General features: G+C 40.1%; 1 long non-coding RNA gene across 1 annotated transcript in view; it reads right to left on the bottom strand.

Moving 5' to 3' along the window:
* Positions 1-25,229, bottom strand: part of LOC129135567 (uncharacterized) — a 43,624-nt gene extending 18,395 nt beyond the window's left edge. The window contains exons 1-3 of the long non-coding RNA XR_008536530.2: positions 25,109-25,229; positions 7,738-7,865; positions 415-512 (exon numbers count right to left, since the gene is read on the bottom strand). This is a non-coding gene — a long non-coding RNA (uncharacterized LOC129135567). The remainder of the gene's footprint in view (positions 1-414; positions 513-7,737; positions 7,866-25,108) is intronic.
* Between the last annotated feature and the right edge of the window lie 2,311 nt (positions 25,230-27,540).

Genomic DNA, 27,540 nt, shown 5'->3' with positions numbered 1-27,540 from the left:
GAATGATTGAGATAATACAGGTAAAGCACTTAGGACAGTGCCTGATTCATAGCAAAGAATTAATACACAGTAGCTTTTATTCCTATGAGATGGTTGGCAATGGGAAAGAAGTTGAAGTGGCCTCCTATGATGATTTGAGTATATTTTAACACTAGAATTCTCAAGGTATCTTTCAGCACCCGAGTGGACCCTCTTCCATTGTATAATCAAAGAAACACACATCTCTCAGCCTGAGGATAAAAGTCTCCATCCACAGGCCAGGTGCAGTGGCTCATGCCTGTAATTCCAGCACTTTGGGAGACCAAGGCAGGTGGATCACCTGAGGCTAGGAATTTGAGACCAGCCTGGACAACATGGTGAAGCTCCGTCTCTACTAAAAGTACAAAAAAATTAGCCAGGCATGGTGGCACGCACCTGTAATTCCAACTACTCGGGAGGCTGAGCCAGGAGAATCCCTTGAACCCAGGAGATGGAGGCTGCAGTGAACCAAGATCGCGCCATTGTGCTCCAGCCTGGGAGACAAGAGTAAAACTTCATCTTAAACAAACAAACAAAAAGTCTCTATCTACTTATGCTCCTTACAGTTGGGTGGGGACCAAGCAGAGGCCAGTTAGCAACATTAGTTTTCTGGGAGTTGTCAAACTAACTCACCCCAGTGAAGCTGACTCCACGATGTCTGTTAGACATAGTCTGGGTTATATTACTGAATCACATCTGATTCACTGGTTTCACCTCCACCAGCAGAAAATCTGTGTACAACTCCATGGGCAGACACTCCCAACCCTGTGCTCAGCTTTCTTCCACATCAGTATTCCACATCTAGCTATGCTCTTGACTTCGTTTTGTCTGAGATTTTGTACCACCCCTAAAGGATACCCTTTTATAGCTTGGCCTTCTTGCCTTAACCACTTTCTTTTTTTAAATAACAGCTTTAATTGTGAAAAATATATAAATATATAAACCCGTGTTGTGGTGGACACTGCGAGGTGCTGCTCAGTTCCTTTCAGGAATGAAGGACTTTGTCTCGGCTGCTGGGAACATTGCCAGCAAAAAGCCTTTAGTTGTCAGCACCCTGTGTGGATGGCCTCAGCTGATGAGAGCGTCTTTGCCAAAGTTCAAGATCGTCTCCCAGGTGGGCTGCATGCAGTGACTGACTAACATGGTGTATAAAGAGCTTTCTCCCACCACCAAATCAGGAAAACTCCGAAGGGCCATCCGAGGTTCAAAACTCTCTATGTGGTTGACCAAGACCTCCATTGAGACTGCTTTGCCGATCAAATTCTTCCCCTACTGGATTCTGCTTCCTTCAATTTCCTCCCACGGTTATTGATTCCAAGAACACACCCAGATAAATCTCTTATATAATAATCTCCATCTCAGAGGCTGTTTCCTATAATCCCAACTTCTGATAGGTGTATAAAGCATTTACGTTGTTTAAAGAAGAATAAACATTCATGCACCCTCCATCCATCCAGCTAATGACTTATTTTGCCAGTGCTTTGAAGCCACTATGTCCCCCTTCCCCCATTGCATCCCCTTCCTGCCTGCACCTTCACCCCAGGTAACTACTATCCTGAGTTTTGTGTTAATCATTGTTTTGTTTTTCTTTATATTATTATCCTAAATAATAGGATAAATGTCCCAAAATATTTATCCAAGAGGTAAGTGTTTATTTGGGGTAATAATATAAAGAAAAGCAAAATAATGATATGTATATATATATATATATAATATACACACACATTATATATATGTGTGTGTATATATATGCATATATATTTCAGTCCTTTCCTTCAATATTATGTTTTTGAGCTTAGCATGGAAGCACGCACAAAGGATGCTCCGTTACTGTTTATTCTCATTTTTTTTTTTTCATAATTACAGATTCTTTCTCACAGCCCTCCACAGGAACTAATCCTGTTGACTCTTTGATCTCAGACTTCTGGCCTCTAGAACTATGGGAGAATCCATTTCTGTCGTGTAAGCAAGCCAGCTGGTTTGTGGTACTTTTTTTTTTTTTTCTTTGAGATGGAGTCTCCCTCTGTTGCCCAGGCTGGAGTGCAATGTTGTGATCTTGGCTCACTGCAACCCCCACCTCCTGAGTTCAAGCGATTCTCCTGCCTCAGCCTCCTGAGTAGCTGGGATTACAGGTGCCTGCCACCACATCCAGATCATTTTTGTATTTTTAGTAGAGATGGGGTTTCACCATGTTGGTCAGGTTTGTCTCGAACTCCTGACCTCAGGTGATCCACCCACCTTGGCCTCCCAAATTCCTGGGATTACAGGCGTGAGCCACCCTGCCTGGGCTGTTTGTGGTACTTTGTTATGGCAGTCCCAGGAAATTAATGTACTCTTCTCTGCCTCCCTTCTGTCTGTAAGTTCTATGGGCCCAATTGTGAGAGGAAAGCAGTCATACAGGGTATACATGTTTTGATAAGTCTGAGCTTCTATCAAAGGAAGTAGTCTAAAAATGCTGGACAACTTTTCAGAGTAAATCCTTGTTAAAGTTGGGAAAATTGAGTACTGATTCAGCTTTTCAGTTTCTGGGGAAAAAAATAAGAAAGGCAGCAGACACTAAAAACAGAAGCATTCTGACACCAGAGCTAGGCTGAGAGGAGTGTTAAGGGACAGGTGCCGCTGAAATCTTTGATTCTGAGCTGCAGGAGCAGGAAGTGTGGCCATCAGGTAGATGCTCGGCAACAGGAGCTGACAGGTAGAAAAGGGCTAATTCGCACCCAGCTAGAGGGGAACTCAGGTGCCAGAGAAGCTGGAGGTCAGAACCAGGAGACCCCAGGCAAGATGCTGAGGGTGGAGTGAGGGGATGCAGGGCAAGGACTTTGGCTGAGACAGTAGCTGAGCCTCCACTGAGCCTTCCTCTTCTGATATATGTAAGTGTGTTTCATTAATCACAGCAGCATCCATGTTCCCTTGAAAAACAGTAATATGTATGAATGTATATCTGTATTCACATTATGTACCATGTATCAGGTGTTTAATCTATGAACAATACTTGGGTTGTTCATGGCAGTGCTTCTCAAACTCTTATGCTGGAGTATTTTCAATGGCAAAAGAAGTGTAACCAGGAGCCTGAAAGTGTACTTTACTTTGAAATTTGTATTCTATGATGTATTTTTAAACCTAACCACTAACTCCTTCTCCTCGTGTGCTGAACCAATCTTCCAGTAAAATTGTCATGTGACTTCACTCATTTGCTGGTGTGTTGCCACTGACTCAAGGGTTATATACACCTGGGTGAGAAACACAGGCATATAAACTGGGGATCCCTTACCATTACTTAGGGCCTTCTGAAGCATCTACAGACCACAAATTGATACTTGGGGTAATCAGATAAGAGAAATTTTATATAAATGAAACTATGCCAACATGTTACTTTCTCCAGTTTACATTCATTTTCCAATAAATATTTCACAAATGACGCTGAGTGATACAATGGTCAGGACAGGTCAGCAGGGGAAAAATACGGGTAGATACATTTAGTTTTTAAAAATAAGCTTTTACTTTTAGAACAGTTTTAGATATACAAAAAAATGTGGCCAGGTGCGATGGCTCATGCCTGTAATCCCAGCACTTTGGGAAGCCAAGGAGGGCAGATCACTTGAGCCTAGGGGTTTGAGACCAGCCTGAGCATCATAGCAAGATCCTCATCTCTACAAATAATTTTAAAAATTAGCTGAGCATGGTGAGGGCACCTGTAATTCCAGCTACTCAAGAGGCGGAGGCAGGAGAATTGCTTGAACCTGGGAGGCAGAGGTTGCAGTGAGCTGAGATCGCGCCACTGCACTCCAGCCTGGGCGACAGAGCGACACTCTGTCTCAAAAAAAAAAAAATTGATGTACAGAAGAATGTGAAGATAGTACGCAGTGTTCCCCCATATGCCACACCTAGTTTCCCATATTATTAACATATGACATTAGTATGCTACATTTGTCACAATTGTTAAACCAAAATTGATATATTATTATTAACTGAAGCCTCTAGTTTATTCAGATTTCCTCAGTTTTTAGGTAATGTTCTTTTTTTTTTTTTCTTTTTTTTATTTTTGAAACAGGGTCTCACTCCGTCACTCAGGCTAGAGTGTGGTAGCACAATCATGGCTCACTGCAGCTGTGATTTCCTAGGCTCAGGTGATCCTCCTACCTTAGCCATCTGAGCAGCTGGGACCACAGGTACACGCCACCATGCTGGCTGATTTTTAAAATTATTTGTAGAGATGGGGATCTTGCTATGTTGCTCAGGCTGGTCTCGAACTCCTGGGCTTAAGTGATCTGCCTTCCTTGGCCTCCCAAAGTGCTGGGATTACAAGCGTGAGTCATCACACCTGGCCACATTTTTCTGTATATCTAAAACTGTTCTAAAAGTAAAAGCTTATTTTTAAAAACAAAATGTATCTACCTATATTTTTCCCCTGCTGACCTGTCCTGACCATTATATCACTCGGGGTCATTTGAGAAATATTTATTGGAAAATAAATGTAAACTGGAGAAAGTAACATGTTGGCGTAGTTTCATTTATGTAAAATTTCTCTTATCTGATTACCCCAAGTCTCAATGCTAGGAGTACAGGCGGGAGCTACCATGCCATGCCATCATGTTCTTTTTCTGTTCTAAGATCTCATCTAGGACACTGCATTATAGTTAGTCCTCATGTCTCCTTAGGTCCCCTCGGCTGTAACAGTCTTTCAGACTTTCATTGTTCTTCATGACCTTGATAGTTTTGAGGAGCACTGGTTAGATATTTTGTAGACTGTCCCTCATTCGGGATTTATCTGACATTTTCCCCATGATTAGACTGGGGTTCTGTGTTTTCAGCAGGAAGACCACAGAGGTCAAGTGCTGTTTTCACCATATCATATTAAGGTTGCCTACGACCAACATGACTTAGCATTGTTGATGCTGACTTTGATCACCTGGCTGAGGTAGTGTCTGCCAGGTTTCTCTACCGTAAAGTTCTCATTCTCTCCCCCTTTCCATAACTGTACTCTTTGGAAGGAAGTCACTATGCTCAGATCCTACTTAGGGAATGGGGGATTATGCTTGACTTTTTGAGGGAGGAGAGGCTATGTAAATTATCTGGAATTCTGCATGGGAGACTTTTCCCTTCTCCTCCATTTATTTATTCAATCATTTATATTACTACTGATTTATGAATATTTATTTTATACTTTAGGTTATAATATGATATTTCCTTTTATTTTTATTTTTATTTATTTATTTATTTTTTTGTGACAGAGTCTCACTCTATTGCCCAGGTTGGGGTGCAGTGGTGTGATCTCGGCTCACTGCAACCTCTGCCCTCCGCGTTCAAGCGATTCTCCTTCCTCAGCCTCCCAAGTAGCTGGGATCACAGGTGCCTGCCACCACGCTCGGCTAATTTTTGTGTTTTTAGTAGAGACGGGGTTTCACCATCTTGGACAGGCTGGTCTTGAACTCCTGACCTCGTGATCCACCCGCCTCGGCCTCCCAAAGTGCTGACACACTGCGCCCGGCCTGTGATATTTCTTTATATTGTTGCTCAAATTGTACCAGCTTTGGCTACTGGGCACTCTTTCAGTTAGGTTTTATGTGCCCATCATTGTGTATCTTTACACAATGTATATACATGTATCTTTATTTTAGGATTTTCTTACTTTTCTAGCACTGGAAAATGCTCCAGGATCATCTTGTTTGGTGGGTATTTTCAGGACTTACCAAAATAACATCAAGCATCTTTCTTTCTGTAGGGATTTGCCCAATTACTGTGTATTTCCAAAAGGACTATCTTATTTATTTCCTGCCCCAGTCTCAAATGCATGAGTTAATGACCTATAAAAATCCACAGTAGGCCGGGCGTGGTGGCTCACGCTTGTAATCCCAGCACTTTGGGAGGCGGAGGTGGCAAATAACCTGAGGTCAGGAGTTCGAGACCGACCTGGCCAACGTGATGAAACCCCATCTCTACTAAAAAAATACAAAAATTAGCTGGGTCCTATAATCCCAGCTACTTGGGAGGCTGAGGCAGGAGAATTGCTTGAACCCATGAGGCAAAGCTTGCAGTGAGGCGGAGGTTGCAGTGAGCCGAGGGTGTGCCATTGCACTCCAGCCTGGGCGACAAGAGCAAAACTCCGTCTCAAAGCAAAAAAACAAAAAACACCACAGTAATGAAATACTTTTCTTGTGACAAAGCAAGAAACAAGACAAACACAGAACTGCCTGTACATACTATACCATAGCAGAACAGACCCCCACAACCAACAGATTCCAGAAAGAACAGCATGAAATCAATGGGAGATATTACAAGTTCAAAATGGTAGGTACATGGAACAGGCCACTGAAGACTGACCACCTTTGAGGTAGAAACAAGTAGCAATGTAGGAAGCAGGAAATGGAGAAATTAAAAAGCAGACCAGCCAAACTTGTTACAGTAGGCAAAGTTCTCTTTGCCAGAAGCAGGATGGATTCTAATATTGTTATCAAGTACAATCATTTACTTAAACTTTCATTTTGTAAAAGGTACTGTGGATTTTCCTCCTAGTTCTGACATTTTAGGAAGAGTTCTTGGTTTTCTCAGACTTTCTCACACTTTCATTAAAAATGAAAATGTAGAGTGGTTTCATTTAGCCAGGTCTCATGGAAGGCTCTGTAAGTGAAGCCCACCCCAAGCTAGGAATTCTGTCTATTGCTCTTAATCTTCAATGCTTTTGCAGACCATTAACTCAGGAGTCCTCACTTTGTTACTGAAGTAAGTAAGCACAAAACAAAGGTTGCATTTCTTTGGAGAACCGAGAATCATCAGTCAAAAGCAGACAGAATTTTGCCTCATGTCTTATCCTTCTCTTTTTTTTTTCTTTTTATTTTATTTTATTTTATTTTATTTTTTTCTTATACTTTAAGTTTTAGGGTACATGTGCACATTGTGCAGGTTAGTTACATATGTATACATGTGCCATGCTGGTGCGCTGCACTCACTAACTCGTCATCTAGCATTAGGTATATCTCCCAATGCTAGACTTCCTTTTCTAGCTCTAGCTTCTTGTTTCTTACCACTCCTATCTCTTTGGGTTTTGCTCTCACTTTGAAAATCTGACAAACGAAGCGGCCAACACAGTAATGATAATTATTTTTTGCATGGGAGAAACTTTCCTAGGTACTTTTTAGCAGGGATTTTATAAAGACAATATGCTAATTTTAATGGTAGGAAGAACAGATCTTAAGAGGTAGGGAAGATTGTTTGGGCCAGAAGAGGCCTTATGCTACAGTTGAGATGCATATCCTGCTTTCGTCTTTCAGATATTTTTAGGGAATAAAAGCCTCTCCACTCCCTGCAAAAAAGAGGCTTATATTAATAGTGCATTTTCACCATTAGTGGTGACTCTGTTATTTAACAGTTCTAGCAGTTATTAGTGTTCCCAGTGTTTTCAGGACCCACCGAAAGGATACCAAGCATCTCCCTTCCTTTTGGCATCTAATCAGATGCTCCGTATTTCCAAGGACTATTAAAAGAATGGATTTGTGTATTTGGTCCAGGAATTCCAAAATAACCTGGAACTGTCATAATAAACAGATTTCTGGGCTGGGTGCGGTGGCTTACGCCTGTAATCCCAGGACTTTGGGAAGTCTAGGTGGGCAGATCACCTAAGGTCAGGAGTTTGAGACCAGTCTGGTCACCATGGAGAAACCCCGTCTCTACTTAAAAAAAAAAAAAAAAAACCAGAAATAAGCTGGGCATGGTGGCGCATACCTGTAGCCCCACCTAGCTGCTTGCGAGGCTGAGGCAGGAGAATTGCTTAAACCCGGGAGGCAGAGGTTGCAGTGCTGAGATCATGCCACTGTACTCCAGCCTGGGCAATAGAGTGGTAGAGTGAGAATCTGTCTCAAGAAAGAAAACAAAAAAACAGATTACTGGCTTTTTTTTTTTTTTAAACCAACTAATTATAAGATACATGTGAAATAAAGAATGTTGTTAACTGGTCATTTTCTAAGTGGCAGAGAAGAGAGGAGGTGATGACTATCAGTTCTTAAACACCAGATTTCAAAGTGTTTGAGATTTAACATAAATTATTAAGTAGGGGTTCCAGAATATATGATTTCTATTCTTCATCACTTTTTGAATTGGAAATACTAAAAAGTAACTATGTATGATTTATCTTCTGTGGCTACTTCTAAAATGATAATTTGGAACCACAACTTCTTTATAATGCACGTTTAATGAGTGGCTGTATGTATTTATCTTTAATGTCTTTATTTTCTCCATCAACAAGTGTTTATTAGTAACATATTATTATATCCCAGGAAGACTGATAGAGATGCAAAAATAAAACATAAGCTCACAATGTGGCAACAAGTTAATAAATAATTGTAATATAGCTTGAAAAGTAAAATTACAAACGTATATATTAGGGAAAGTGGCAGCACAGAAAAATCAGGGCCAATGTGGAAATTGGTAGATTGGGGAAGATTTTGCAGAAGAGGAGATCCTTGAGTTGGGTATTAAAGGAAGAGTATGAGTTTAACATCTCCCAGACAGATGGGAGGGGTGGGGGCTGATGGAAAGGCATTTACAGATGAAGGAACAGTCTGTATGAGAGCAAAGACAGGAAAATAGAGGACATGTAAAAGTCTTTTGGAGTGGCTGGAGCATAGGTGAGTATGGAAGAGCTGTGAACTGTGGTGCTCATGGAGGCAGGGGCCTAATCACTGAGGTCCTTTTCAAACTTTACTTAGGACTGTGTATAAAAGGTGGAAACTTTGGAGGTTAACTGAAAATGTGTGTATTAGAAAAATTGGAAATTGAATTTAGAAATGGTGAAACTGGAGAGAGAAAGGCCAATTAGGAGACCATTTAAGAGGTTAAGGTAAAAGATAACAAGAGCCTGAGGTAAGGCAGTAGAAAAACAAAAGAAGACAAAGACATAAGAGATGTTTAAGTGATAGAATTTTAGGCAGGGCCTGGTGGCCCATACTTAGAATCTCAGTGCTTTGGGAGGGTGAGGTGGGAAGATCACTTGAGCCAGGAATTTAAGACCAGCCTGGGAAACACAGGGAGAGCCTGTCTCTACAAAAAAAAATAAAAAATAATAATAAATTTAGCCAGATGTGGTGATGTGCATCTGTGGTCCCAGCTATTCAGGAGGCTGAGGTGGAAGGATGGCTTGAGCCTGGAAAGTTGAGGCTGCAGTGAGCCATGATTGTTCCACTACACGCCAGCCTGGATGATAAAGTGAGACCCCATCACACACACACAAAAAGATATAGAATTTTAATAACTACTTGAGCCTTGGGAAACACTAACATTTAAAGTGTGGGTGCTGTCACTGCAGTGGTACTGCCCTTGCTGCCCGCTGACCAGGGAAGGAGCAAAAACCCTGAGTGCTTTAGCCACACCTCCAGCAAGCTGCAGTTGCCCTAAGGAGAGGCCAGTTTGTCTCCCCCAGGTGTCATCCACCGTGCTGCTTATTACCAGGCAGGGTCTTACCGGCTTGGGTCCACAGCACAGCCAGCCCATTCTGGGCTGATCATAGTGATTGATAGCTGGTCTGCATCTTTCTGGGGTGAAACCCCAAGAGACAAGTGAAAGCCCCTCTGCCACAACCACTGCTAAAGTTCCTTCCCCTGTTGCCTTCAAGCTGGGGAGGGAACATAAAGCCCAAGATCGCCCGGGAGCTGCAATGTGCAACCTGTGGGTGCCAAGCTGAGATCTGTAGCCAGCAATCAAGTGGGAGAGGAACCTACACTTTCAGAGCACTGAAAGGTAGATGGCTGTAATTATGAGAAAATACAGAGGAGCCACGTGACTGAGCAAAAGCCTACCTACTTCCATTATGTTTAAGTGCCACCTACTGAATCACAGCCCCAAACTTCAACACCAAAAGTGCTTTGCTAATATACCCCTCTGTGAAACCAAGGACAATAATTCAGCTTCAAATAAAGACTCTACACAAATTTTTGATCCTCTGAAAACATCCAGGAAATAAGTCTACTGACTGTATTCGATTTATACCACAGTTAAAGGCCACCAGCTCACACAGATGAGAAACAAACAGAGCAAGAACTCTGGCAACTCAAAAAGCCACAGTGTCTTCTTTCCTTCAAATGACTAAACTTGTTTCCCAGTAAGAGTTCTTAACTGGACTGAAATGGCTGAAATGACAGAAATAGAATTCAGAATATGGATAGAAATTAAGTCCATTGAGATCCAGAGAACGTCAAAATTCAATCCGAGGAAGCTAAGAATTACAATAAAATGATACAGGAGCTCATAAGCAAAATAGCCACTATAAAAAGAATCTAACAGATCTAATGGAGCTGAAAAATAGTCTACAAGAATTGCATACTGTAATCACAAGTATTAGCAGCAAAATAGATCAAACTGAGGAAAGAATCTCAGAACCCTCTGAAATAGTCGGACAAGAAAAAAGAATAAAAAATAATGAATAAAACCTCTAAGAAATATGGGATTATGTAAATCTACAACTCATTGGCATCCCTGAAAGGGATGGGGATAAAGCAAGCAATTTGGAAAATATATTTTAGTGTATTATCCATGAAAACTTCCCCAACTTCACTAGAGAGGCCAACATTCAAACTCAGGAAATGCAGGGAACTCCTGCAAGATATTACACAAGAAGACCATTCCTAAGACACGTAATTATCAGATTCTCCAAGGTCAAAATGAAAGAAAAAATATTAAAGACAGCTAGCAAGAAGGGGAAGATTACCTACAAAGGAAATTTCATCAGGCTAACAGCAGACCTGCCTTACAAAAGGTCCTGAAAGGAGCACTAAATATGGAAAGGAAAGACTGTTACTACCACTACAAGAACACACTTAAGTACACAGACCAGTGACACTATAAACAACTATACAAACAAGTCTCCATAAAAAATCAGCTAACAACATGATGATAGGATCAAATCCACACATATCAATACTAACCTTGAATGTAAGTGGGCTAAATGCTTCAATTAAAAGGCACAGAGTGGCAAGCTGGATGAAGAAGCAAGACCCGATGGTATGCTGTCTTTGAGAGACCCATCTCACATACAATGACATCCATTGGCTCAAAATAAAGGGTTGGAGAAAAATCTACCAAGCAAATGAAAAACAGAAAAAAGCAGGGGTTGCTATCTGAATTTCAGACAAAACAGATTTTAAACTAAAAAAGATTAAAAAAAAAAGATAAAGAAGGCCATTACATAACGGTAAAGGACTCTATTCAACAAGAAGACCTAACTATCCTAAATATACACGGACCCAACATAGGAGCAGATTCATAAAGCAAGTTCTTAGAGACCTATGAAGAGACTTAACTTCCCACATAATAATTCTGGGAGACTTCAACACCCCACTGACAGTATTAGAGGGATCATTGAGGCAGAAAATTAACAAAGATATTCAGAACATGAACTCAGCACTTGACCAAATGGACCTATTATACATCTACAGAACTCTCCACCCCAAAATGCCAGAATATTCATTCTTCTCATCAGCACATTGCACATACTCTAAAGTTGACCACTCAATTGGACATAAAACAATCCTCAGCAAATGCAAAAAAAGCCCAAAATCATACCAACCACACTTTCAGACCACAGTGTAATAAAAATAGAAATCAAGACTAAAAATCACTCAAAACCATACATGGAAATTATACAACCTGCTCCTGAATGACTTTTGAGTAAATAATGAAATTAAGGGAGAAACCAGAAAGTTCTTTGAAACTAATGAGAACAAAGATACAACATGAAGAATCTCTGGGATGTAGCTAAGGCAGTGTTAAGAGGGAAGTTTATAGCACTAAACACCCACATCAAAAAGTTAGGAAGATCTCAAATCAACAACCTAACATCACAACTAGAAGAAATAGAGAAGCAAGAGTGTACCAACCACAAAGCTAGCAGACGACCAGAAATAACCAAAATCAGAGCTGAACTGAAGGAGATTGAGATGTGAAAAACCATACAAAAAATCAATAAATCCAGGAGTTGGTTATTGGAAAAAAAAATAAGATAGACTGCTAGCTAGACTAATAAAAAAAAAGAGAGAAGATCCAAATAAACACAATTAGAAATGACAAAGGGGATGTTACCACTGACCCTACAGAAATACAAAAATTCATCAGAGATTACTATGTACACCTCTATGCACACAAACTAGAAAATCTAGAAGAAAAGGATAAGTTTCTGGACACATACAACCTCCCAAGACTGAACCAGGAAGAAATTGAATCCCTGAACAGACCAATAATGAAACTGAATCAGTAATAAAAAGCCTACCAACCAAAAGAAGTCCAGGACAGATGTATTCACAGCCAAATTCTACTAGATGTATAAAGAAGAGCTGAGACTCTTTCAGAAAATTGAGGAGGAGGGACTCCTTCCCAACTCATTCTATGAGGCCAGCCAGCATCATCGTGATACCAAACCCCAGCAGAGACAACGAAAAAAGAAAACTTCAGGCCAATATCTTTGATGAACATAGATGCAAAAATCCTCCACAAAATAGTAGCAAACTGGATCCAGCAGGACATCAAAAAGCCAATCCACCGTAATCAAGTAGGCTTTATCTCCGGGATGCAAAATTGGTTCAACATAGGCAAATCAATAAATGTGATTCACCACATAAACAGAACTAAGAACAAAAACTACATGATTATCTCAATAGATGCAGAAAAGGCTTTTGATAAAATTCAACATCTATTCACATTAAAAATTCTCAATAAACTAGGCATAGAGGGAACATGCTTCAAAACAATAAGAGCCATCTATGGCAAACCCACAGCCCACATCATACTGAATGGGCAAAAGCTGGAAGCATTCTCTTTGAAAACCAGCACAAGACAAGGATGCCCCCTCTCACCAATCCTGTTCAACATAGTACTGGAATTTCTGGCCAGAGCAATCAGGCAAGAGAAATAAATAAAAGACATCTAAATAGGGAGAGAGGAAGTCCAAGTATCCCTGTTTGCAAATGACATGATTCTGTATTTAGAAAACTCCATAGCTTCTGCCCCAAAGCTCCTTGATCTGAGAAACAATTTCAACAAATTTTAAGAATACAAAATCAATGTACAAAAATCAGTAGCATTCCCACAAAGAGAATAAAATACCTAGGAATACAGCTAACCAGGGAGGTGAAATATCTGTACAATGAGAATTACAAAACACTGTCCAAAGAAATCAGAGATGACAAATTAAAAAACATTCCATGCTCATGGATAGGAAGAATCAATATAATTAAAATGGCGGTACTACCCAAAGTGATTTACAGATTCAATGCTATTCCTATAAAACTACCAATGGCATTCCTCACAGAATTAAAAAAACTATTTTAAAATTCATATGGAACCAAAAAAAGGGTGCAAATAACCAAGGCAATCCCAAGCAAAAGGAACAAAGCTGGAGGCATCATATTATCTGACTTCAAATCATACTACAGGGCTACAGTAACCAAAACAGCATGTTACTGTTACAAAAACAGAGACATAGACCAATGGAACAAAATAGAGAGCCCAGAAATAATGGCACACACCTACAACCATCTAATCTTTGACAAAACTGACAAAAAACAAGCAACAAGCAATGGGGAAAGGATTCCCCATTCAATAAATGGTGCGTAGTAAAAGGTAGAGGCCAACCTATGGGGGGAAGGAGGATGGAAAAACGGGGCTCTAGGACTGAGCCAACCTCTACCTTACACCACATACAAAACCTTCTGTATATGGTATGGCTAGCCAGTAGGCCAATGTTTACCTTACACCACATCCAAAAATCAACTCAAGACGGATTGAAAACTTAAATGTAAAACCTAAAACTATAAAAACCCTAGAAGCCCTTTGTCAGCAATCCAGAATCTACAAGGGACTTAAACAAATTTACAAGAAAAATATAAACAATCCCATCAAAAAGTGGGTGAAGGATATGAACAGACACTTCTCAAAAGAAGACATTTATGCTGCCAACAAACATGAAAAACAGCTCATCATCACTGGTCATTAGAGAAATGCAAATCAAAACCACAATGAGGTACCATCTCATACCAGTTAGAATGGTGAGCATCAAAAAATCAGGGAACAACAGATGCTGGAGAGGATGTGGAGAAATAGGGAATGCTTTTACACTGTTGGTGGGAGTGTAAATTAGTTCAACCATTGTGGAAGACAGTGTGCCAATTCCTTAAGGATCTAGAACAAGAAATACTTTTGACCCAGCAATCCCGTTACAGGGTATATACCCAAAGGATGATAAATCATTCTACTATAAAGACACATGCACATGTATGTTTATTGCAGCACTATTCACAACAGCAAATACTCGGAACCAACCCAAATGTCCATCAATGACAGATTGGATAAAGAAAATGTGGCACATATACACCATGGAATACTACACAGCCATAAAAAAGAATGAGTTCATTACCTTTGCAAGGACATGGATAAAACTGGAAACCATAATTCTCAGCAAGCTAACATAGGAGCAGAAAACCAAACACTGCATGTTTTCACTCATAAGTGAGAGTCGAACAATGAGAACATATGGGCACAGGGAGGGGTACATCACACACTGGGGCCTGTCATTTAGGGGTGGGGGGCAAGGGGAGGGATAGCATTAGAAGAAATACCTAATGTAGATGACAGGTTGATGGGTGCAGCAACCATGGCACATGTATACCTATGTAACAAACCTGCACGTTCTGCACGTGTATCCCAGAACTTAAAGTATAATTTAAAAATTAATTAATTAATTAAAAAACCCCTAGAAGATAACCTAGGAAATACCATGCTGTACATAGGACTTGGCAAAGATTTCATGATGAAGATGACAAAAGCAATTGCAACCGAAATAAAAATTGGAAAATGGAATCTAATTAAACTAAAGAGCTTCTGCACACCAAAACAAACTGTCAACAGAGTAAACAGACAACCTACAGAATGGGAGAAAATATCTGCAAACTATGCATCCAACAAAGGTCTAATATCGAGAAACTGTAAGAAACTTAAGCAAATTTACAAGCAAAAAACAAACAACTCCATTAAAAAGTGGGCAAAAGACATGAACAATCACTTTTCAAAAGAAGACATACATGAGGCCAACAAGCATATGAAAATGCTCAACATTATTAATTATTAGACGAATGCAAATCAAAACCACAATGATATACCATCTCACACCAGTCAGAATGGCTGTTATTAAAAAGTCAAGAAATAACAGATGCTGGCGAGGTTGTGAAGAAAAGGGAATGATTATACACTGCTGGTAGGAGTGTAAATTAGTTCAGCCATTGTGGAAAGCAGTTCGTCGATTCCTCAAAGAACTTGAAACAGAATTACCATTAGATGTAGCAATCCCATTATTGGGCATATACCCCAAGGAGTATAAATCATTCTACCATAAAGACACATGCACACATATGTTCATCACAGCACTATTCATAGTAGCAAAGACATGAAATCAACCTAAATGCACATCGATGGTAGGCTGGATAAAGAAAATGTGGTACATATACACCATGAAATGCTACACAGCTATAAAAAAGAACAAGATCATATCCTTTGCAGGAACATGGATGGAGCTGGAGGCCATTGTCCTTAGCAAACTAACACAGGAACAGAATACCAAATACTGCATGTTCTCACTTATAAGTAAGAGCTAAGTGATGAGAACACATGGACGTAAAGAGGGGAACAACAGATATTGGGGCCTACTGGAAGGTAAAGGGTGGAAGGAGGAAAGGGATCAGAAATACCTATCAGGTACTATGCTTATTACCTGGGTGATAAAATAATCTGTATGCTAAACCTTTGTGACATGTAGCTTACCTATGTAACAAACCTGCACATATGCCACTGAACCTAAAATAGAAGTTAAAATAAATAAATAAATAAATAAAATGTGGGTGTAAGCAGATAAAGAGAAGAAAACACAGTTGGTTAAAGCAGAAGGAGCTGGCCAGGTGGCAAAAATGGAACCAAGTAGAGGGTGGTATTCCGTACCACCCGTGCCACAGATTTGTACATAGCAGGGCAATGACAACTACTGTGAATTCGTTCATTCACTCATTTGACAAATATTTTTGAATGTCTATTATGTGTCAGTTCTGTCTAGGTGCTATACATAGATGAGTGAGAAATCCGTTCCTGTTCTCCTGGAGCATATAGTCTAGTGGAGGAGAGAGAGATAACACAGATGTAAACACATAGATCAACAAAGTGATTTCAAGTAAATACACATAATAAAAAGAAAATAACACAGGGTTACATGAATAGGGCATCGCTGAGAGAGTGGAAGCTATTTGAGACTGGATGGAGGGAAGGCCTCTCTGAGAATTATGAGAAGGGGCCAGCTGATGGAAAGATCTGGAGCAGAAAGTTCCAGGCAGAGGAAACAATTAGGGTAAGATCCTGAAGCAGAAAGAAGCTTAGCAGAAAGAAGGAAGACTGGTGAAGGGGGAGGGTAGTGTGCTGGAGGGGGTGGTAAAAGGAGACGGCTTGGAGAGGAAGCTGAGGCCCAACCATGTAAGCCTTAACGAACCGTGGTAAACAACTTGGATTTCATTCTAAGTGCAACAGAAAGCCATGGAAAGATTTTAGATGGGAAAGTTACATGGCATGATTTATGTTTTCAAAAGGTCACAATGTCTCGTATGGAAGAATGGATTGAAGTGGAAGCCTGAAACCATGAGAAACGATGGTGCCCCGATCTTGGGGTTTGGAAGCAGAGTTGAGACAGATTGTGGCTGTATTTTAGGAATGGAGCTAATAGTATGTACTTATAGGTAGGATTTTGACAGAGCACCATTGGATGGATAATGATGCCATTTGCTGGATGGTGGAAGACTTGAGGAAGGGCTGTTGGTGGTCAAGAGTTCTATTTTTACTTGTTAAACTGGAGGTGCTTGTCACATCATGATGCCAAAGAGACAATTAAATGTATGAATTTAGAGTTCAGGGGAAGATGTGAATTTGGGATTTGATAGATGTTAAACTATAGGACTGGATAATGTTACCTATGGAGGGAGGGAGGATGGAAAAAATGAGGCTCTAGGACTGAGCCTAAGTTCTCCAACATTTAGCATTTCTGCTTGGGAAAACAGTTAAGCACAGGAGACTGAGAAGGATCTTTCTGTGACATATGTGGAAAATCAGGATGGTATGGTGTCACTGAAGCTGAGAAGAAGGCTAACCAAGGAAGAAGTGATCAATTGGGTTAAATGCTGTTGAGAAGGAGTACAAAATTGAAGGCAGAATCAACACCATTGGTGACTTTCACAAGAGCAGATCCGGTGGAATGAGAGATGGGAAACATGACTGGAATGAATCCAGGAAAGAAGGAGGCCTGCAAGTAGAGGTTGTGTCTTTCAAGACATTTTACTGTGCAAAAAAAGAGAGAAATTTAATATTGCTACTACTTACTGATTCTACCCTGTGCTAGACATTTTTGCAGATGTTATTTACATGGTTCACAACAACCTTCGAGGTATTTTTAAATTTCCATTGTATAGATAATTAAAAAGAGGATCAAACGGGTAAAGAAACTTTCATAAGGCCACATCATTAGCAATGGCAGAGCTGGAATTCAAGCCCAGGTCCTTCTTAGTTCAAGTCCTATCTCATTCTGTTACACCATTTTCTCACTGGAGCAGTGGGTTACTCCACTGGGATGATTTGCAGTGACCTAAGAATTCCCTCTCAATTTCTGGGTGGAAATACATTTTTTGAAAGTTATTGCCATCCTGAAATTTCACTATTTGGGATTAAAGAAAACCTGTTCTTGAAGGTTTTTCAGACTTATTAAACAGAATTTTTTTTTTTTTTTTTTCTGAGATGGAGGTTTGCTCTTATTGCCCAGGCTGGAGTGCAATGGTGCAATCTCAGCTCACTGCAACCTCTGCCTCCCAGGTTCAAGCGATTCTCCTGCCTCAGCCTCCCGAGTAGCTGGGATTACAGGCATGTGCCACCATGCCCAGCTAATTTTGTATTTTTAGTAGAGACAGGGCTTCTCCATGTTGGTCAGGCTGGCCTTGAACTCCCGACCTCAGGTGATCCACCCACCTCAGCCTCCCAAAGTGCTGGGATTACAGGCATGAGCCGCTGCGCCTGGCCTAAACAGAATGTTAACATGATTTTAAATACTGTCTATAAGCTCATGACATCCCACCTTTTTCTCAATCCAGAACTTTCCTTTGGGTTCTGGGCTCATGCATTCAATTTGACATTTGAATGTCTTACAGGCATTTGAAAAGTGACATACCCCAAATGGTATTATTGACTTCCACACCCTCCTCTTCCAATTGTCCACATATGAGTAAATGGTGACAGGATTCTTTTCCTTTAACTGCTTATTGCAGAAACCTAGTAGTCATCTCCTAATCCTCTCTTTCCTTGTCTTCTACATCAGATCCATCAAGAAGTATGTCCATTCTCCCTTTAAAAGATGCCTCAAATATGTCTGTCCTTTTCCACCTTCAGCATTCCCATTCTTGCTACTGCCCACCTGAAGTGGGTCTTTCCCACACCAGCATCTCGCCTGTCAATGTTAATTTCCTTCTAGCACTTATCCCATGCTGTTATAACTTAGTTTCATGTTTTGTCTGTTACATGTCTCCCTCTCTAGAATGTAAGTTCTATGAGGATAGGGACACTATTTTCATTACCGTTGTGTCCCCAGTGTTTAACATAATTAACACAATGCCAGTCACATGATAGATGCACACCAATATTTTGGTACATGAATGAAAGGATGAATGAAAACATAATTTCCATGTGGAAGGTGGGGGCCGAAGTCAAGGAAATACCCCCAGCCAACTGTGACTAAAACAACAATGCTTTCCCCCAAAATAACCCACCCAAAGTCAGCAAATTCAGTCTCTCCACAGTCTTTGGGACACTGTGGCTCCTGGGGCTAGCTCCCTGCCAATGACATCCTTTCCTTCTCCTTCTCCTGGGTAAGTTGCACATTTTTCTTCTTTGACATGGCAGTAATACAAAGGACAGCTTCTTGTTCAGTAGTTTACAAAGCACATGCAGGTATGTAACTTTAATAACCTGTGAGATAGGGAATCATGTTTTACAGATGGGACATTTGAAGAGTAAGTGAATATGAGTTGGTAAGAGCTGAGCTGAGTGTTGGGCCCTCTTGACTCTAGTTCAACTCTGCTTTCCACATAGCGCTCTTATATTTTCTATAAAAAGGATATCATAACCAATTTCAAAGTATAATAATGTTGTAAGGTCAATATTATGTGATTTGCCTAAGCATAGAAACCCTTCTGTTGAAAAGGGACATCTACTTAAGAATTCTACTTAGGGTTCAGCTTGCTCATTTCTGAAAACTAGGAAATAAGCTAAAGGTTGTAATGATTTATAACTTACTGAGACCTTTTTTTAAAAAAAGAAACACAGTCTCACTCTGTTGCCCAGGGGCATGATCATAGCTCACTATAGCCTTGAACTCCTGTGCCCAAGCAATCCTCCTGCCTCAGCCTCCCAAGTATCTGGGACTATAGGCATGTTACACCATGCCTAGCTAATTTTTTAATTTTAAGTTTTGTAGAGATGGGGTCTCACCATTTTGCCCAGGCTGGTCTTGAACTCCTGGCATCAAGTGATCCTCCTGCCTCGGCTTCCCAAAGTGCTGGGATTACCGGCATGAGCCATTGTGCCCAGCCTATTGAGATCTTTACATGTAATGATCTCACTTGTTCCTCAAAATAACCAAGGGAAATAGGTAGAATCGGTTTTATTATCCTCATGTTTGAGACAAGTTATCTGAGGCTTAGGAAGGAAAGGGCTTAAGGTTATCCGTTTACAGGACATTGATTAAAAGCATGAATTCCTAAAGGAACACTACCTGTGTTTGGTTTCTGGTAGTAATACAATCTTGGGTGAATTCTATAATCCTCTGTGGACTAGTTTTTTTTTTTTTTAATCAAAATGAGGATAATAATAGTATGTAGCTCATCAGATGGGGTAAAGATTATATTTGTTAATCAATATAAAGCATTTTATGTAATGTTTGGCACATGGTAATCTCTCAATAAATGCTAACTGTTAAAAAGTGACTAAGCCAGGCCTTGGACCAGTTCTTTGCTCTAACTTCGTTTCATTCAAGTTTGTCATATACTTATAAAATCAAGTGGCAACAAATTTCTTTTGAAATGCTCTTTTGGGGAGCATCTTAGGCCCAAGAATGTCTTGTTTAGATTTTTACTTAACTCGTACCTGAATTGCAGAAAAAAGATAAAAATTTAATGTTGCTACATCTTATGAAATCACTGGATAGGAAGTAATTTTGGCAGAGAGTATGCTGAAGATCATGATATCAACATAAAAAGTTGTTCTTTTTCATTTTTAGTTTTCTTCCAAACCTTAAGAATGTGGCAAGATCTTTTTATTATGACACATGCTCAGACTTACCGTATGTCAAAGGAGAAAAATTTTCTTTCAGCATTGCATGTTTAACATATCAGAGGCTGCATCAATTATTTATCACTTTTTCTGTCTCTTTGATTTCTGTGCAGAATATGTTATTCCAAGACCTGGATTAATTTAATCAATATATTTTAAAAAAGAAAACCAATGGGAGTAATACCAAGAACAGAAGCCATGGTCCTCAGAACCCGGAAACTTACAAATTATTATGACCGTGGTTACCTCCCCAGGCAAACTCACATAAAACAAATCAATATTATCTGTCCTTATTAACAGGTTACTTCATTCAAACAAAAGTTCTTATGGAGCAGATACTGCTTTCTTCAAATTCCCATGTTTGGCAAAATCTTAATCTTTGCCATGGGTTTTCAGTTTCTCAGAAGGAGAGAAATGACATTCCTTTCTCAAAGGAACTGCTTTGATCGCCACTCTATTCTCTTTTTGGTTTGTCTGCAATCTCTGTAGCTTATCTGGCCACACATCTTTCTGAGGCTCTCCTATGGGAGCACGAAGCTGAAGGGCAGATCCTTAGTACCAGGGCTAGGTCTTGAGGTTGGCGCTGGTTAGTTTTGAGTTTTCAGCCACTGCCACCTCCTTATCCCAAGAGAACTCCATGCCATTCCCATACTTCACACTGGAAGAGTCTTCCCTGATGTCCAGTGACAATTTTAATTTTGAGGTTAATACTGAATTGGGTAGTAATCTTCATCTCTGCCATGTGCAAAGTCTCATCTAGTTTATTATTTTTGTTTTTAGTTTTTATTTTTTTGTTTTGAGACAGTCTTGCTCTTTCGCCCAGGCTGGAGTACAGTGGCTCGATCTTGGCTCACTGCAACCTCTACCTCCTGGATGCAGGCGATTCTCCTGCCTCAGTCTCCTGACTAGCTGGAATCACAGGCGCCTGCCATCATGCCTAGCTAATTTTTGTATTTTTAGTAGAGATGGAGTTTCACCATATTGGCCAGGCTAGTCTGGAATTCCTGACCTCAAGTGATCCACCCACCTCAGCCTCCCAAAGTGCTGGGATTACAGGCGTGAGCCACTGTGCCCGGCGGAGTTCTACATTTCAAACAATGCTGGAGATGCCCTTTAAGATCTTTACGGTTCACTTTCTAAAAAGTGGGAAAATAAAGATGACCTTCTACTTTGGAATTTCGTGAGAGTTATAGCATGATAAGGTTGGAAGAGCTACTCTTTAGAGCTGGAAAAACTGGGTTGAAATCTTGGCTCTGTTACTAGCTGATTAACGTGGATAAATTTTTAATCCATCCTTAATTTCAGTTTTCTTATCTGTAAAATGATCATACTAACACTAAGTGGTGAGCTATTTTGAGGATTAAAAAAATGATGTATATGAGTTTCAATGCCCGATGCATAGTAAATCCTTGGCTTTTTTTTCTCTCATAGTGCAAGTACCATGAGGAACTAAGCTTTATGTCAGGGGCTCACAGACATATTTGGTCTGGCCTGAGCAATTTTATTTTTTAAAAAATGGGTTGGCCAGGTACGGTGGTTCATGCCTGTAATCCCAGCACTTTGGGAGGCCAAGGCGGGCGGATCATGTGGTCAGGAGTTTGAGACCAGCCTAGCCAACATGGTGAAACCCCATATCTACTAAAAATACAAAAATTAGCTGGGTGTGGTGGCATGCACTTGTAATCCCAGCTACTTGGGAGACTGAGGCAGGAGAATTGCTCGAACCCAAGAGGTAGAGGTTGCAGTGGGCCAAGATCAACGCCACTGCACTCCAGCCTGGGCGATAGTGCAAGACTCAGTCTCAGGGGGGAAAAATGGGTTAAGGCCAGGCACGGTGGCTCATGCCTGTGAACCTAGCACTTTGGGAGGTCACGGCAGGAGGATCCCTTGAGCCCAGGAGTTTGAGACCAGCCTGGGCAATATAGTGAAACTCCACCTCTACAAAAACATTTTAAAAATGAGCCAAGTGTGGTGGCATGCGTCTGTGGTTCTAGCTACTCAGGAGGCTGAAGTGAGAGGGTCACTTGAGCCTGGTAAGTCAAGGCTGCAGTGAGCCATGATCGTGCCACTGCATTCCAGTCTGGGTGACAGAGTGAGACCCTGTTCCAAATAAATAAATAATAAAAAGGGCTAATATATATTTTAAAGTTGGGAAATTTTATATAAAAATCTGGTTAGCTGGCTTTTCTCAGAGAGAAAAAGAAGAAGATGTGGTAACATTTAGCCTGAATTACTCAAGGGCCAATCTTGACTGGAGTTTAGAACTATGAAAATAAATATAACTTAGAAGCTGCTGGAGGCTGGGCGCAGTGGCTTACGCCTGTAATTCCAGCACTTTGGGAGGCCAAGGCAGGCAGATCACCTGAGATCAGGAGTTCAAAACCAGCCTAGCCAATATGGTGAAACCCCATCTCTACTAAAAATACACAAAATTAGCTGGGTATGGTGGTGGGCAATCCCAGCTACTTGGAGGGCGGAGGCAGAACAGCTTGAACCTGGGAGGTAGAAGTTGCAGTAAGCCAAGATCCCACCACTGCACTCCAGCCTGGGCAACAAGAGTGAAACTCCATCTAAAAAAAAAAAAAAGCTGATGGAATCCCTCAAACACTTTAAGTCTTGAAAGAGATGCGACTGTGATCTGAGTCACATGTAGTTACAACTTCTGTTTCTCAGATTATAGATTAACTTGCTATTTTATTTTTCTTGTTCTGTACAGTGACTGGAGAGAATTAAGTGACGTCAGGGACAAAAACTTCCTGCTTTCTTAGTTAATGGTCCTTATTACAGATTAACTTTCCCTTTATTGTCCTACTTTGCTTAGAACACATGACAAAAATCTCATGACTCTTACACTCTCTGTAGAAAATGTTAAATGTATCTTCCCAAAAGAAATGCTGCCTGTAACATATTAAACTGCTGTAACTACGCATCAACCTTGTATGAAAAATGTCATAATCTTGCTAAAAACTCTCTAATTCTGTATGAATAAGTGAAACCTTAACTTCTCTATTTTGAAGCACTGATTCCATTCCTTTGGAATTTGTGTTTCCATGTGGGCCATCTTCAAACTTTGCACTTGAATAAACTCTCTTTAAATTAAACCCTGATCCTTTTGGTTATTTGAGGTTGACAGTACTGACTGTCTCCTTTAGATGGGGTGTACATGCTGTATTTTATCACAGCCCCCAGTATACCCTATTTTTCTTATTGGTTGGGTATCATAACTTTCCATGACCTGCCAGACTTCTATGGTTGTTTGTTTGAGATCCCTGGAGTTAAAAGTCCACCATCGTTAAGGTGTGTACTTGAAATTGTTTTTCTACAATATTGGGTCCAGGAAGACTCTCTAAGACCTTTTAAGGGTGGAGGACATAATGCCAGAAAAGACAAATATTTTGGATTACATACAAATTTAAAATTTTTATATGGCAAAAGACATAAACATAGTCAAAGGATAAATGATTGTCAGGAAAATAATTTGTAATAAAGACAAAGGTAAAGACAAAAGTTTAATCTTTCTTTCTCTTTTTTTTTTTTTTGAGACAGAGTCTCACTCTGCTGCCCAGGCTGGATTACGGTGGTGTGATCTCGGCTCACTGCAACCTCCACCTCCTGGATTCAAGCAATTCTCCTGCCTCAGCCTCCTGAGTAGCTGGGATTATAGGTATGCACCACCACGTCCAGCTAACTTTTGTATTTTTAGTAGTTACAGGTTTTCACCATGTTGGCCAGGTTGGTCTCAATCTCCTGACCTCAAGTGACCTGCCTGCCTCAGCCTCCCAAAGTGCTGGGATTACAAGCGTGAGCCACCGCGCCCAGCCGAAGGGTTAATATATCTATTTTACAAGAAGAGTTTGCCACCTGCTGAAAGACAAACAATTGAATAAAAAATGGAGGAAAGAATAAAATGGGGCAAAGGAAGTGGAAAGGCAATTTAAAGAAATGCAGATGGCTACAAAACACATAAACACAGGAAGTCAACTTCTCTGTTAATCATGGAAAAGCAAATTATGACAACAGTAAGAAACCATTGTTTACTTATTTGCCAGTAATGAAAAAGAGTGCTGATGTCCCAAGCTGGTACAAAATAGGGAAATAAGTATTTTCAAATATCGTTGGGAGTGTGAAAAGGTGCAGCCTTTGGGGAAAACAACTTGCCTAATATCTAATAAAATACAAACAGTGTGTGATTTACTGACCCCACTTTTGGGACTGTATCCTAGAATAAAAGGCCAGTATATTAGATTATATGTAAAAGTTTTTTTGTAGTATTGTTTGTAACAGTAAACAAAATAAACCAAAAAAAAATATTGGAAACAGCCTGAGTGGATTGTAACAGCCATTCTACAGATGGTCAGGTAGCAATGAGAAAGACTGAATTATAAACTGGAGGAATACCTGTGATATGCTGCAAAGTCAAAATAAACTGTTGCAAATTATGTATACAGCATGATCCTATTTTTATTTAAAACTCTAAAATCAACATATGTGTATATCTTTCTATAAAAATGAGAGGCTTGTAAATAAGGAGGTGAGAGAAGCTATGGGAACAGAGGGGATGCGGGAGGAGATTGTTAGAGTCTGCAAGAATGTTAGCTTTAAAAAAATCACATCTTATTTTGCACAAAGAAGGCATACATTCCTTATATAAAAAAAAGTCAAATAAAAACGTTTAAAACATGTTTTTCTTTAGCAGGGGGCAACTTACATGTTCACTGTCCTGAAGCCCCTCGATCTTGAGGAAGCATAATGATAAAGTGCTTTCAGTCACCCAACAGTGAAGCTGTCTGCCCTGATTAGGGATCAAACCTTTGACTTTAGTCTCCACAGCACAAAGTTCCAACTGAACAAATACCCTCTGTTTACACATCATCATAGCAAACTCAGAGACTGCTTGCAAATTATGCAAATATACACTGATAAGAGGATCACACGCCTCCTTAGTTAACTATGCTTTTATTATATGTTAGGCCTTTGAGTTCAAAAACAATTATGATATTGCATTTCAGCATAGTATGAAGGTAAAAGTGTACAGTCTTGGCTGAAGATATAATAAATGTAATTGCCCCTTTTTTACTGATTTACCCAGTGTTCTTTAAAATGTGGGTTTGATGTCATGTAAGCCATATCTGCTATTGTCACAACCACCTATAGGTTTCAGATTAGTAAAGTCTTTGAAATATGACTCTCCTCAGCAGAAAGGAATCTGCAGCACTTGGCATAAAGATTATAATCTTTGGCCTTCCTGTGGTAAGATTTATAACTGTGACCTTAGGCTCTATTTCTTTTGGAGTGTAGTCACTTTAAGTTACCAGTGATGATTGCTTTGAGTTATTAGGTCAGCATGAATTGCCTAATACAATGTCAGCTTCGTGCTTCCCAAGGGCTGGGCAGTATTAGGGACACGAAACAAAGTGAATTTTAATGTCCGCAGAAGGCGGTGCTCTGATATATGAGCCACCTCAGTAACAATGAATTTCCATGGCAGGAGATTTCAACACCAGTTCTTAACCTCTTCTATGTTCTCCATTCTTTAATTCATGAAATATTATGAGTTCATTTTTAATTAGGTGAAATAGTCTGAAACTAACTGGTAAAAGGGAGGAAAAGGAGGAGTTACATGCTAGCTTTACCTTAGGGCTTTTTCCTGGAATGAAAAAAAGAAAGAGTTATGTGAGCTAAACTCAATGCCCTCCAATTCTGTTAACGCACCTTGACCTAGAAGCTGAAATGAAGGCTTCCTCCCACTGAAGTTCAAAAATGAAGATTCATGTTAATACCCAGGTGGCAAGCAACAAAGACAGGGTAAGTTTGGTTTTTTACTATTCAAACATTGCCTGCTTTCAACAGTTAAGTCACCTACAGTGTAAGAAACCAGACCTTTCTTTGATACACTACATTTAAATGTGTTGTCAACACTAGATGGCACTCAAGGGTTGCTTTTCTAGCATGTTCCTCCAGTTCCAAAGTCCTTTGCCATTAATTACCTCCTTTAAAAAGAGCAAACATGCTATTTAAACAAAGGGTCCCTGTAGTTACTCTGTAGTTCTGTTTTTATATTTATAGTCATGTAATCAATATGTTGGAAGAGTAATTAATTTTTAACCTCAACCTATGGGGAGATCAAATGTTAGTGGAGTTAATGGATGGAACAGGCTTCATTATTCTAAAGTAATGCTAATGATAAAGCAGGGAAGAAAGTCGAGGGTTGTAAACAATCGTGCCATCAAACACAATCATATAAAGCAACAGTGCAGCACGATCATGGGATGCTGACCTCTTGCCAGTCTTCTTCAATATGACTGTTGTTTCTGTTTTAGTTATCTAGACCCTCCTGTGTGATTGAAATAGTCTCCTAACTCATCTTTTAAGATATTTCCTCTTCCAATTCATGCTGTTGGAGTTACTATTCCGAATAATAGTTCTGATTTTGTTGCCCCTCTGTTTTGAAAGCCTCTCCTCATTCCCCATTTCCTAACACCTTAGAGTGATATTAAAGGTGCATCTTGATTTGGGCTCTCTCTACACTCCTGGAGCATGCACCCTAGTTTCTAGATTCTTCATCCACAATATTTCTGCAGTGCTTACTGTGCACCAGCCTGTGTGCTTGTGTTCTTCCAAGAGAGATAACCCAGTGCACAGCATTGCAGCATGTCCATGGGCACGAAGGGTTCTGGGTGGACTCACTCCCGGAAAGGGGTGCGTTGGCATGGCCAGAGCTGAGGGGCTGGAAGGCCAAAAGAACAAAAAACTCATCCTCTTTATTCTGATTATATTTTCCTATTACTCCACCCCAGCCTTGAATTTCCAAACCTACTTCCCTAGATCATGAGAAAATAAGAGAATCCTTCTGTTATACGTGGGGAGGCTTATAGTCAATTGTACACCAAGGCTCATCTTCAATACACGCATTACTATTTTTCCCAAATATTATTATATTCAGATGAATCTTTCTTGTTCCTTAACCATACTTGTACTTTTCTGACTTCATTGCTGACATGATCCACTCTATGGAGGATGTCCTTTTCCTACCTGTCCATCTGGGCCCAACTCAGAAGCATCTTCCACACAACCTTCCTCAACCCCTTCTATTATAAGGAAGGTTTGTAAAGTGTGTTGACTCAGGCTTTCCCTCCTCCT

This window comes from Pan troglodytes, chromosome 6 (assembly GCF_028858775.2).
Source record: "Pan troglodytes isolate AG18354 chromosome 6, NHGRI_mPanTro3-v2.0_pri, whole genome shotgun sequence".
NCBI classification, from domain to species: Eukaryota; Metazoa; Chordata; class Mammalia; order Primates; family Hominidae; genus Pan; species Pan troglodytes.
This window is presented reverse-complemented; position numbering and strand designations above follow the sequence as displayed.